Genomic DNA, 11,797 nt, shown 5'->3' on the forward strand with positions numbered 1-11,797 from the left:
GCCATGTTTAGTATTTTCTACTGGGGGGAAGGAAGTAGAGGCAGTCAGCTGCCACAAATACAGCATCTTACAAAGCAATTTCCATTAAGAGATTTAGAAACAATAACTAAGATATGATGTGACCACAAAGAAAACCTAAATTACTTAATACATACAATATATACACCTCAGATATCTCCATAATAATGTGATTGCAGGTAAATTATCCTATTCTGGATTGGTTTCTTGTCTGCATTCCTTCCTCAGTCTTCCAACAACCAGAAAATACCCATTTCATTTTGCCTTCCTCTATTTACATTTTGAAAACTATAAATAATTTAGATTTCCAATAATTAAATACAGATTCACATCATGTAAGATGCAAAATATCTTGATTTTTGGGAAAAAATAAACATTTAATGTGGCAACTGGTTGCTGAAAGACATGGGCTGCCGGTAAACATGCAAGAGTTTTTTTTCATTTGAAGAGCAGCTATTCTGCTTAACCCTATGTAGGCAGGAGTGGAGACAGAGGATGTCACAGGAAAGAAGGGATGCCATGTCCCAGGGCAATGCCATGCCTGCCCAGGCAGCAGTTGACAGCTCCAGAGCAATGCGTGGCTTACATTTGGAAATGGAAGCAATGACATTCTGGATATTACTGACCACTTCATTCTGGGATAGGAAAAGATAAAAGACAGCAGGAAACCCAGCACAGCTTCAAATCCACCTCTTCCCACCTCCATATAAAATGCAGAAACCACACAATGCTTTGAAGAGTAACAACTCCACTTACCAGAGGGCAGGACCACAGCTGCACAGCTGTGACACATGGTTTCCTCTTTCCCTCTTTATTTAACAGCTGCTTGGTGCTGACCAGAGAGCAGTAGAGGAATAAAATACAACCAAACAGGGAGGCTTAGTTAAAACTACTGATACGCAGTGCATGAAGCTTTTGTTCAAAGAGCACCAGCACATGCACTGTAGATGGGTGGAAGGCTGCAAAGTAAAGCCACAGCAGATGCAGAACCTGATGCCTTTGCTCTCCTACCACACCTGACCTCAGTTTGAAATGCTCATGTAGCTCTTCAGACATTACCTCTATGACCAACAAGTGCCCAGGAGGTGTAAGCACCACAATCATTTGAGCTGACCATTCATGTTATTACAGGTTATAAAACCTCTGGCAAATTCTGCACCAAGTACAATGAACTAAAACGAATCATCAAGAAGGCATGGAACCTTGTTTGTTTGGAGGTTTTTGTTGATGTTTGGGGTTTCTTGTTTTTTTTCCCAAAGCCTCCTTTATGAAGTACCACTTAAAACTATCATCTGATCCCAAATAATACAGTGTTTCCTTCTGCACAGTGCAGATGAATGCTGACTTTGTTATTTTAGAAAACCATGCTGCAGATTATCATAGGAATCACACTTTTTTTTAAAAAGGTAAGTGCCCCCAACACTTTCAAGATCTAATGTTTTCACAACTACCTCATTTTCAAGTATAACAACAGTATAGAGGTATTTTGCCCTTGAGAAAGGCATTTATTTAGGAGTAGCCTATTACCAAGTTAACATGTAAATAAGTCTGTTCTGCAACAAAACTACTTCTTATGGGCCGGCTGTTCCACAGGTCATGTTCTCTTATATGCAGAATCACCAAAAGTTGTTTCAAGCCTACAAAAAAAACCACACTGCTTAAGGTTCCCACTTTGGCCAAGTTTGTTCTTCTTTTAGCACTCAATAAGAATCTGATTTAAATCATCAAGTCCTGTGTGCTTTGAACAAGAAAAGAGGATGAACACTTCATTATACACCTGCAGAAATGAGCAAAAAAAGTATGGAAGGCATATTTTAGAGAACACTACTAATATAATGCAAATCAACTAATCCACAGCAAAATTCAATTATTTCTACAGTCTTATCTTCCTAGAGTTACATTTATTTTAGTATTCTGTTCAAAGTGGCTTTAGAAGCCTCAAAAATACACTTCTGACAAAAGAACACTTGTCCTTCAAGCTTTGTATTTCAGACAAGCTTTTGTTTGAAGGTTTCCTCTATATTTTAGCTCTAAAACATCAGGTTAAACATCTTCAAGAGATTATAACAACTCTCAGTAACCCTCAAATAAATTCACTAGTTTTATTCCTCTAGATTCAACATCCATACTTCTCACCCTCACAGTTCAATCTCCCTGTTTCCCACCCAGTGCTAAAACACCTAATTTTTCTCATTTCTTAGCCTATCCCTGTAACTCAGTGAACCTACACAAATTTCTTTGAGTAACCCACACTGCTCTATGCTGCATTAATTGTTCTGTGATGAGGCATGAAGGAAGTTATCTTATCTTTGACCAACAAATCAAAGCTGTTTACTATTTAGACTATCATCCTTTAAGTTCACAAAATCTAATTCAGTATACTTTCTAATGCTTCATATTCAAAAGCATTAACAGCAATAATTCCACCAGGATGAATAAGAGTGGGGATACTCAAACTACAGATTTAGAGTCACAGGTCTTACAGTCAACATCACCATTACCAAAAGTATAAAATAAGGCTGCATTTTTTATAACTGAACCTCAACATTTAAGTTTGCTTTTAAAAACTTGATTATTACAGGCTGTCTATGTGCTTCTCTAACTTCCTCAGTTCAATTGGCTGAGAAAAATACATGCCAAGCTTGGATTAGCATTTAGCAGCTTCGGGGCTAACTGTGCTTGTTGTTTCAACCTTGACAACCAACTGTATGGACACACTATCATATTTAAGCTTCCAGAAGCATTTAACATTTGATTCTGCTGAAAATACAGTTCTACTATACGTTTTGAAAATAAAATCACTTTTTCCTCTTTTAGAAGTCTATGATGATGCCAAACATATGCTTGTTTTCCAAACAACAACTGTTTAAAAGAAAGAAAACTCTTTCTGATGTTCCTGCCAAAACCAACATTCTGCGGCTTAAAGAAATTTGATAGTAAGCAGTTCACTCAGCTAAGGGAAGACGGATTTACATTTGGCAAGGATTTACACTTCATGTCTTGCATCTACTTCCCTCCATTTTAAATTTTTTCAGGGATGCACGTGGCAGCTGGGAAGGGTTTTTGTTGTGGTTTTTGCTGGGGTTTGTTTTTTTTTACATCTCCAAGTATTTCACTCTCAAAAAGAAGGCATCAGTGGGTTTTACTAGAAATGACACAAAGCAGAAGTTCATCATAACGTTTGTCTTTTTACAGGGATTACTAGGATATAGGAGCAACTTTCGAAGGGAAGTAAAAGACTTCAGAAAAAATGCATCAGCGAGAGTTTGCAGCAAGAGGAAGGGGAACAGAAAATGCAAATGAGGAAGTGGCACACAAAGCATTTAACAGCTTAATTTTAAAGCATGAAACGGGGAGAGAAGGCAATGAATTTGGGGTTTCAGCAGTCATTGTCACAGGCAGCAGTAATACATAATGTATACCCAGTAAAGGTGATTATTTCAGAAATACTGCTGCCTCAATAGTTCCAGATTAAGAGACAAAATGGCTAACAGAAAGATGCAGATTGGACTATATACTGTATAAGATTTATTTCTGCACATTTCAGAAAGCCAGAGATTTAAGAGGAGGGTTCAGTCTGCTACAATATTTGACTCTGTCCTTCATTAATAATGCACAGAAATAGTAACGGGACCAATTTACTAAATAATGTAAAATATTTAGTCCATTCCAAGCAGCTAAGACAACAGAAGTTCTGAAATTTTCCCCAGCTGTGGAATATCACCTCCCTCTCCCCAGTTTTTGCAAGTAGAATTCTAAATCCCATTGAACAGAACCTTGCCATCACCCTCCAAGACAGAGAAATTACAAAAGATTGCTAAACCTGCTCCAGCATTGAGCCAACTAGACAGACAGTGCTTCAGCCAGCTGTGTGACCAAGCATGACGGCAAGCTGCAGATGCAAGGCCCTCAGAATTGTTAGTACAGCAACCAGAACAACACTTTACAAAGCACACACTTTCTCCAGTAAGGTGGCAAGCATTCTAGAAAAAAAATCAGAATCCAAATGATGTTACATTAGTATTTCAAATGCAGCTATTTTGGGACAATAAAAATCATTAAGACTAAAAACTTAACCACTTATTAGTCCAACAACATGGAAGCTTCTCTTGTCATTATCAGTGCAAATCCAGTACAGAAATTCAGCAACTAGACACGAAGGTCTGTCTTTACAGCAAGAATAGCTTGAGCTATAACTAGGTGTAGCTCCTAATGTTCACTATGTGCTTGTGTGGAGCTACCCACCCTGAATCAAAGGATACCTGAAATTTCAGCATAGTCTACAAGAGCATGAGCTGTGCTTGATGCCTGCTACAGTGAACATGTACAAGACCTGTAGGATTGGAAGGGAAAGCTTCAAGAGAAGCAAGCTGGCTGAGCAGAAGGAGACAAGATCTCCTCCATCTAGGGAAAAAAAAAAGAAGCTGCTGAAATGCTAGTTCCTGGCTCCTTCTGCCAAAAGAAGGCTGGATAGAAAGCACATGGCTTGCACAGCTGCTTGTCTAGCAATGCAAATACCCTTCTCCTACTATTCAGTTAAATAATCTGATACTGTAACCAAACCACTAGTATAACTGTACCAAGACATCCTCTTTAAATATGACTTAAGATTTAACTGCAGCTCCACTCCAGCTCAAGCTGGCATGCAGAGGTGAGAAGAAACTTCAATATTCCATGTGCAAAAAACATTGATACAAGAGTGTCTTGAAATTCAGCATGAAATCAAAGGCTTCACTTGAAGTGATGTATTCTTGTCCATGTTTGCAGCTGTTTAAGCATTCAAAGCAGCAGCCAAGCTTTATAAAGAAAAACACTACTTTCCCAGGAAATAACTCTGCAGTAAATCTGTGCTGATATAAGTTCCAGAGAATTTCAACATTCTATAGAAAACTGATCAGCAAGACCTAACTGCTGCAGAAAAACAAACTAAAAAGCCACATTGCCACTAAAGCCCCCCTTTTAATTCACAAGTTCAAACTTCATTTATCCATTCACATGTAATGAGGCAGAAGAACTTCTCGAAGAAGTGCTTCCAAAGGCTGTTTGAAGTCTCAAAATAAAACAAGCTTTGCAGGCCTTGTCTTCTAGCACATTAGTCTCCACAGCTGCCTGTTGCTCTGTTACAACAACACCAAGTCCATAGTAAATGAATGGCTTTCCTCAGCATCACTTGATACTGACCTTTTCAACTACAGGATTTCAAAACCAACATCAAGAAATCAATTCCAGCGTTCACTGGATACTACTAACATGTTTTGATGTATTATGCATCACCTATTACATACACAAGCTCTCCAACTATTACTTGTTATGAGCAAAGTAGTTTGCCACTGTGGATATGCCCAAGAAATCTGGGATCCATCAGCTGAAACACTGAATAACAATTTCAATTTCTCTGCTTCTAAAACATACACTTGAAAATGTAAAAGTAAATCAGTTCAAGCATGCAAGTGGCACGAGTATAATGAATACTCAAAACCAATATATTTAATAAATGTGGCATACTATGCTTTACACTCAGTAAAAACACATGCTCTCCCCTATCACTGAATTTGGCTACCAAATCTCTGTTAGAATAAAGAGATTATATTTGTTAGATAGGAAGGGGCTCCAAGAATCTTGAAGCATTAACTAAAATTCTGCTGAATTGAGAGGTCCACAAAAAAAAAAAAATCCCCATACATTCTGGGTCATTTCTAGATGCAGAAAACACCATCAGTTCAACAGCAGAATATTTCAGTATGTGAAAGGAAAAACTAATTCACAGCATGTTGAAATTCCAGACACCTATAAAGCCTTAACACAAATAAAAACCAGCAAATCCAACAAATATTTACCATACTTAGAAGCCTTCAAAATAATTCTCCAGCTACCTCCCCTGTCAAAAATGAAGAAATCAAAGATAAGCTCCAAGTTTGCAGCTTAAATCAGCATAAAGGGTGCCATTTTGATCTCCAGCTGTTTGTACAAATTTCTTAATTTCTTCCCAAGCATTTTGATTCTTCTTGTGGCAGAAGAAATTATATCCATCAGTAGCTAAAAATATTTCAGTATTTGAATTTTCAAAAGAGGGGTGAAAAACAACTGTGCTTTACCAGTTAAGAAAAGAACTCAATGCAACATTTCAACAACTTTTATCAAAGGTTGGCTTGGATCTAAATAATAGTTAAATGTGAAGGAAAACATTTGGGTAAACTGTAACAAATAATTCTAGTGTAACTCCAGATTATTGTCATTTTTACCTCTAAAGGCAGACTTAAGTTCTCAGGAGAGAATGTAAGTGCTATGGCAGCTCTGCTACAGAGCTAAGGGTTGAGATGCTTTGATTTAATTCTCAGTCGAGACACTAATTTTTCTTAGATTACAGCTATTCTGTATGTGAGCCTTCCATATGGAGAAGTTAATAGTCACCCTCTACCTCCACCTTTCCTTTTAAGAGAATAAGCAGTGACAGCCTGTGATTCATCATACTCCTTGTACAGGGAAGCCTCCAAAGGCAAAGTACAGCTATATCCTACACTGGAAGACATTTGTAATCTGATCCTATCAATGATCTCCATCTACTGCATGCCATTAAGATTAGAGAACTAAGAAATTAGCCTGACAAGACCAATTGCTCCCCATCAGTACTGTATACTAATGTACTTCTGCTATGGAGATATTTAACAAAACTTAGTATAATAACCCACTGGGCATGCACAGCCTGGGTCAGTAACTTACACCAGTAGTGTAATTCATGTGATACACTACCTATGGCTCAGGATCCTATGCAAGCAAAAATGAAATAAAAACAAGTCAAAAGTAACAACCACAACTTGTCTAGTAGTTTTAACTGGAGCCACATATGAACCAGGAAGTCGTAACACATCCCATTTGAATTGAAAAGCCCAAGAAGAGTTGTATTATACAAGATTCCAGTGCAGTTACAAGACAACATCAAGTACACATCAGCTAAAGACAGGCCTCCAAGAGCAGACTGAAATTACCTGCAATAGTATTTTTTGCTCTTTCCTCATGCAAAGCAGTCAAGAGAACTCTGGAAGAGAGTGCTCTGAGACTGCTCAAAAGAACAAAGAGTACACTAATATGTGACTGTTCATGCAGGAAGTTTAATCAAAAAACAAAGACTTGCAAAGGCATGAAAGCTAATTCATGTCCAGGTCACACTGATACAGTGATGGAAACACTCAATCACCATCAGCTCTTCTGGAATTCTTCACCAAAGTATCTGCTCTGATTTAGTTACTTTCCAGAAACCCTGTCTTTCTCATCACTGTATAAGACACTTCAAAACACTCTATCATCTGTCAGATGATGGCTTTTCTTTCTCTTTCCTCCATACAGCAATACTGCCCACAGACAGTGCTATTCTTGTTTCAGAAAAGTAAATGGCATGTACCTTCTCACTGAAGAATGAAGTAAATAAACCTGAGCTAAAGTAGGCACACTAAAGAGTAGCTGACGTACAAGGACTTTATACTGTTACTCCTAAAATCATGATCCCTTGAGGCATGTTTTACAGATAAAGCACATACTGAAAAACAAAACAGGCTTATGCTGTTATTAACTATGAAATGTCACATGTGTCGTACCATATAAATCAAACATGAAGCCACAGTAACTTATTCCTGCTGTGAAAATACCTTTTTTAAGCACAAGCAATTCTATTTCTGGCACGTAAAGTAATTTTTAATACTTCCATGGACAAATAGGAAGATTAACAAAGACTATTCAATTTCTGTAACTATTGAGTATAATCAAGACTATTGTTTCAGTATCTGATAAAAAAAATGTTTTCTATTTTCTCTTTATTTGAGGAAAACAGCCATGGAAAACGAGAAGAGGACTGGCTCAATTATACATTATTTCATGTACAACAAAACCTCTGTGTTCACTGCCTAATAACTCCATTCATACTGCCGCTAGCTATATAAACACAAAACTAATCTTCCAGCAAGGGACAGAAAAAGTTTGCTTTGCACAACTCATCCCCAGAATTCAGCTGGAAACAAATCAAGTTTCCACATCACTTAAGGGAAACATAGTATGGTCCTAGTCTCAAATGAATAGCTACAGATAAAACATCCTAATTCTTAGTAAGAATGACTTGGGGCCTGTGGGCAGATAACTGTCCTTCCATCTTAGCATATTTTCTTCTGATGAGAACTTAAAAGGCAAAAAGCTGTAGCATAACAACTGACAAAGCCCAGTTCCACTGCTCAAACACAGAGTTTAATCTTCAATCACTGAAGTTTGCAAGCACTGTAACCAGTAACTTTCACGGATTTCCAGCTTGAGCACTTTAGTGCAGCATAATTATTTTGTATCATGTCATCCTTTATATATTAGGGGCCACTTCACATCTGAACTACAGAGCACTGTAGTGTGGGACAGCCTACTGGAGGATAAGAACTGCAGCCTTATTCCATTACTTCATTCCTCTCCTCAAGTACACTCGCTATTAGTTTATGGAAAATACTGTATCAGCCAAAGTCAAAACAACAGTCTGTCTCCTCTAAATGTAATATTTTTTGATTCCCTAAGTCAAGTTTTAAAAAGAAGGCCAGTCTTGCATGATAGGCAAGAAAAAACAACCTCCTCATCCCCAGATTTTAAGTTTCTTGAAGTTCCTGGCTGCTCTCATAATTTGCCCCATCTTTTTCTAATAGGAACACTGTCTCCTCATTCGCTGCAGTTTACAAAAGAGGCACAAAGAACTACAGCTTTTTGCTATTCCTGCACCAACATCACACACACTACACCATTTGTGCTTTGAAGTGTCTTCTATCAAGGAATCTCACAACTGTATCCAATCACTCAAGTACTGGCCCCACTTCACAGATTACTGCTCAACCTAAAACTATCAGCCCTTCTCCTGTTATCTGCAGCGAATACTGAACTATATCAGAAAGAAAGAGAATAAACAAAGCATTTTTTAACTGCTTTTAGGTCAGTGTTAGACACTGAGCAGTTGAGATAAATCCCTGTCTTCACACGCCTGCACTCAACTCAGACTCCAGGCTTCTTCTCAGCGACACATTCACTTAAGAGCCAAGTAGGGGGGAAAAGAATTAACAAAAAAAACCCCAAACGCGCTGGGGCGAGGAAGGGTTTAAAAGTTCCCGAGCTGTCAAGGACTGCCAGCGCCCTTCAAAGCCAAAGACGATTATTTCTTAAATACTTGAAGAGCGCCGGACATCAGAAAGCCTCGGCGGTGCCGGGGGCCGCTCTCGGGGGGCGAACACGAGCGGGGAACGAGCTCCCCCCGGGCAGCTCCCGGGAATGGGCGCCGTGCTCCCGCTGCCCGATCGGAGCGCCGCGGGGAACAGTCCGGGGGCCCGTCCCCGACCCCAGCACGGAGGGCTCCGGAGCCTCCCCCCGGGCGCGCGGGGGGAAGGGGAGCGCGCCCCGCGGCTCCGGGGACGGGCGAGGGGCCGAGGCCGGCGGAGGACTCGGAACAAAGCTGAGGCGAGAGGGCCCGAGAACGGACAGCTCAGCCCGGGCCAGCGGAGCACAGCCAGCAGCTCCCGAGCGACCCACCGGCGCCCCCGCCGCGGCCGGGAGGAGAAAGGGGGCTCCCGCAGGGCAGCGCCGGGATTGTCCCCGCGGGCTGAAGACCGCTAAAAAGCGACTGCTCTCCCTCCACGCTCCTCGCAGGACGGGAAAGGACCCTCTAAGCGCGGCCACCCGCCCTCCTGCTCTCCCTGCACCGTGGCTACGAGGGGCTGGAGCGGAGCCCCGCACCCACCTGACGCCGCGCTCCGTCCCATCCCGCTCCGGCCGCCGCCGTTCCAGCGCTCCAGCCACCGCCGCCTTCGCGGGCTAAGCCGCCGCCGCCCCGCCCCCTCAGCCGCGGGCCCCGCCCCCTCGCCGCCCTTATGATTCCTGCGCGAGGGGCGGGGCAGAGTCCACCAATGGGATGCAGGCGCCGGCGGCGCTGAGCGCTGATCGGCATGGGGAGCGGCCAATGAGAGCGCCGGGAGGGCGGTGTCAGCTGTCAATCATCGGCCCCTACCTGGGGCTGGCGAGCGGCCGGGAGCGAGGGATGGCGATTCCGTCCCTCCTCCCTCCCTCATTCCCTCATCCCTCCCTGCCTTCATCCTTTCATCTCTCTCCCAGCTGGCGGGCCCATACCCGGCGCTTCGACCCCTGCCCGCCCTGACCTGGGTGCCGCCTGGCCCCGTGAGGCCGCCCAAGCGGCCAGGGTGTGGTGGCTGCCCTGGGGCTCCCTGGCGCGTCCCTCGGGGGCAGCTGCCTCTCCCTCAGTGCCAGAGCCGCCCCTTCCCCGGCCGGCTCCGGCTGTGGGACAGCGGTACCCAGTCCCTCGCAGTCCCCGAGGCCATCTGGCGCCTGCCGCACGTCGCCCGCGGGGTCGGTGCTGTCACCCACCCAACGCCCCGGCCCCTTTTCTGCCCGCAAGAGGCCTCTGCGGCGCTTCTGCCCTCATTCTCGACTGCCACAAGCACACCCACCACCGCTGCCCTTTTCTTGCCCTTGCGACCCAATTCCTGCTGAATCCAGCTCCTGGGCATCCGGGCCCCCAAGAGATCCATGTTTATCCAGACGGGCTCTCTCCCCGCTGGGCAGGTGCATTGCGGGGCTGCAGCTGCCGGCCGAGGCCCAGCGATGTGCCCCTTCCAGCTGTGCCTGAGCTGCCGGCCTTTGTGGCCATCCCTGCGGCGAGGGCTTTTGTTGCGCGCCTCAAAGCCTTTAGGAAAAAAGTAGGTGGGAGTGTATCACGTGAATCCGATTTGGAGGGGCAGGATGTGTAGAACAACTGCTAAATTTATTTTAATGGCCGGGCAGCTTCAATAACTCATGACAGCTAACACAGGACACCCAAAACCAGTGAGCTCATGAAGGTGACGACCAGCTGTTCTGCCCCGTTCAGCAGGCTGCCCAGATCGATAGAGCCTCTGCTTGGTCTTTACATGGGACAAAGAGGTCAGGAAGACCCCCATGATCATGGAATAATGCTCTACAGAAGGGGAGCAGGCACTGATGGGCAGCAGCCGATCTAACCAGCTCAGTAGCCTGCCCCATCCATGGGGGCTCGGGCTGCTCCGCTGCAGACACTTGGACCCGGAGGAGCCGTGAGGCAGTGGTGTCTCAGGCTGTGGAAAGCTGAAGGGGCAGCCACTCTCTCTGGAGTCATATTGAATAAATACTATTTAGTCAATAAAAATAATCACAGCTGAAAGTAGAGTTTTTTTAAACACCATCTCCAGTCAATCGGCGACCAAAAGTTTACTGAGCTCAACCCAGATGAACCATTTCAGTTCCCCACATCTTGCCTTACAGCAAAGTTGCAGGCTCACAAGCACCTCCTTTTCACCAAAAAAACCCCCACAAAAACTCAGTATGTGGGATTCCTATCATTTTCAGAAAAAAGTATTTGTATTTGAGGTACTTGTGTCAGTCGTGGTAAGAAGCAACAGCTGAGAACCACTGCTGTAATCACTCCAGATTACACAGCAAAAAGCACCAGCTTTGAACTGCTGATGGTGACAGTTTTATGATCACTAGCAAAGTAAACAGAAAAGAAGTCTTTAAGTAACATAACCCTAAAAGAAGGAAGCAGCAGGCTTTTTACTTAGTATTAGGACTTTGTGGGACAAAACTCCTAAGAGCAAAATAGTCTCAAGGTTTTCAGAAAAATTTGTTCTCTATCCAAAAAAAGAGTATTTTTCCTGAAATACATATGCAGCAAATGGAAACTCTTCAAAGACTGTAAAACAAAACAGAAGGAAAATTATTTGCTATTGTTAAAATACAGCTG

At 43.0% G+C, this 11,797-nt stretch overlaps 1 protein-coding gene across 2 annotated transcripts in view; it reads right to left on the minus strand.

Annotated features, from left to right (window-relative positions):
- WASF3 (WASP family member 3) overlaps nucleotides 1-9,868 on the minus strand; it is a 65,412-nt gene extending 55,544 nt beyond the window's left edge. For both annotated transcript variants that reach the window (XM_071434028.1, XM_071434027.1), the window contains exon 1: nucleotides 9,767-9,868. The gene's annotated coding sequence lies outside the window, so the exon portion shown is untranslated. The remainder of the gene's footprint in view (nucleotides 1-9,766) is intronic.
- Between the last annotated feature and the right edge of the window lie 1,929 nt (nucleotides 9,869-11,797).

This window comes from Agelaius tricolor, unplaced genomic scaffold (genome assembly GCF_023055355.1).
Source record: "Agelaius tricolor isolate 1412-34295 unplaced genomic scaffold, bAgeTri1.0.p SCAF_9, whole genome shotgun sequence".
Taxonomy (NCBI): Eukaryota; Metazoa; Chordata; class Aves; order Passeriformes; family Icteridae; genus Agelaius; species Agelaius tricolor.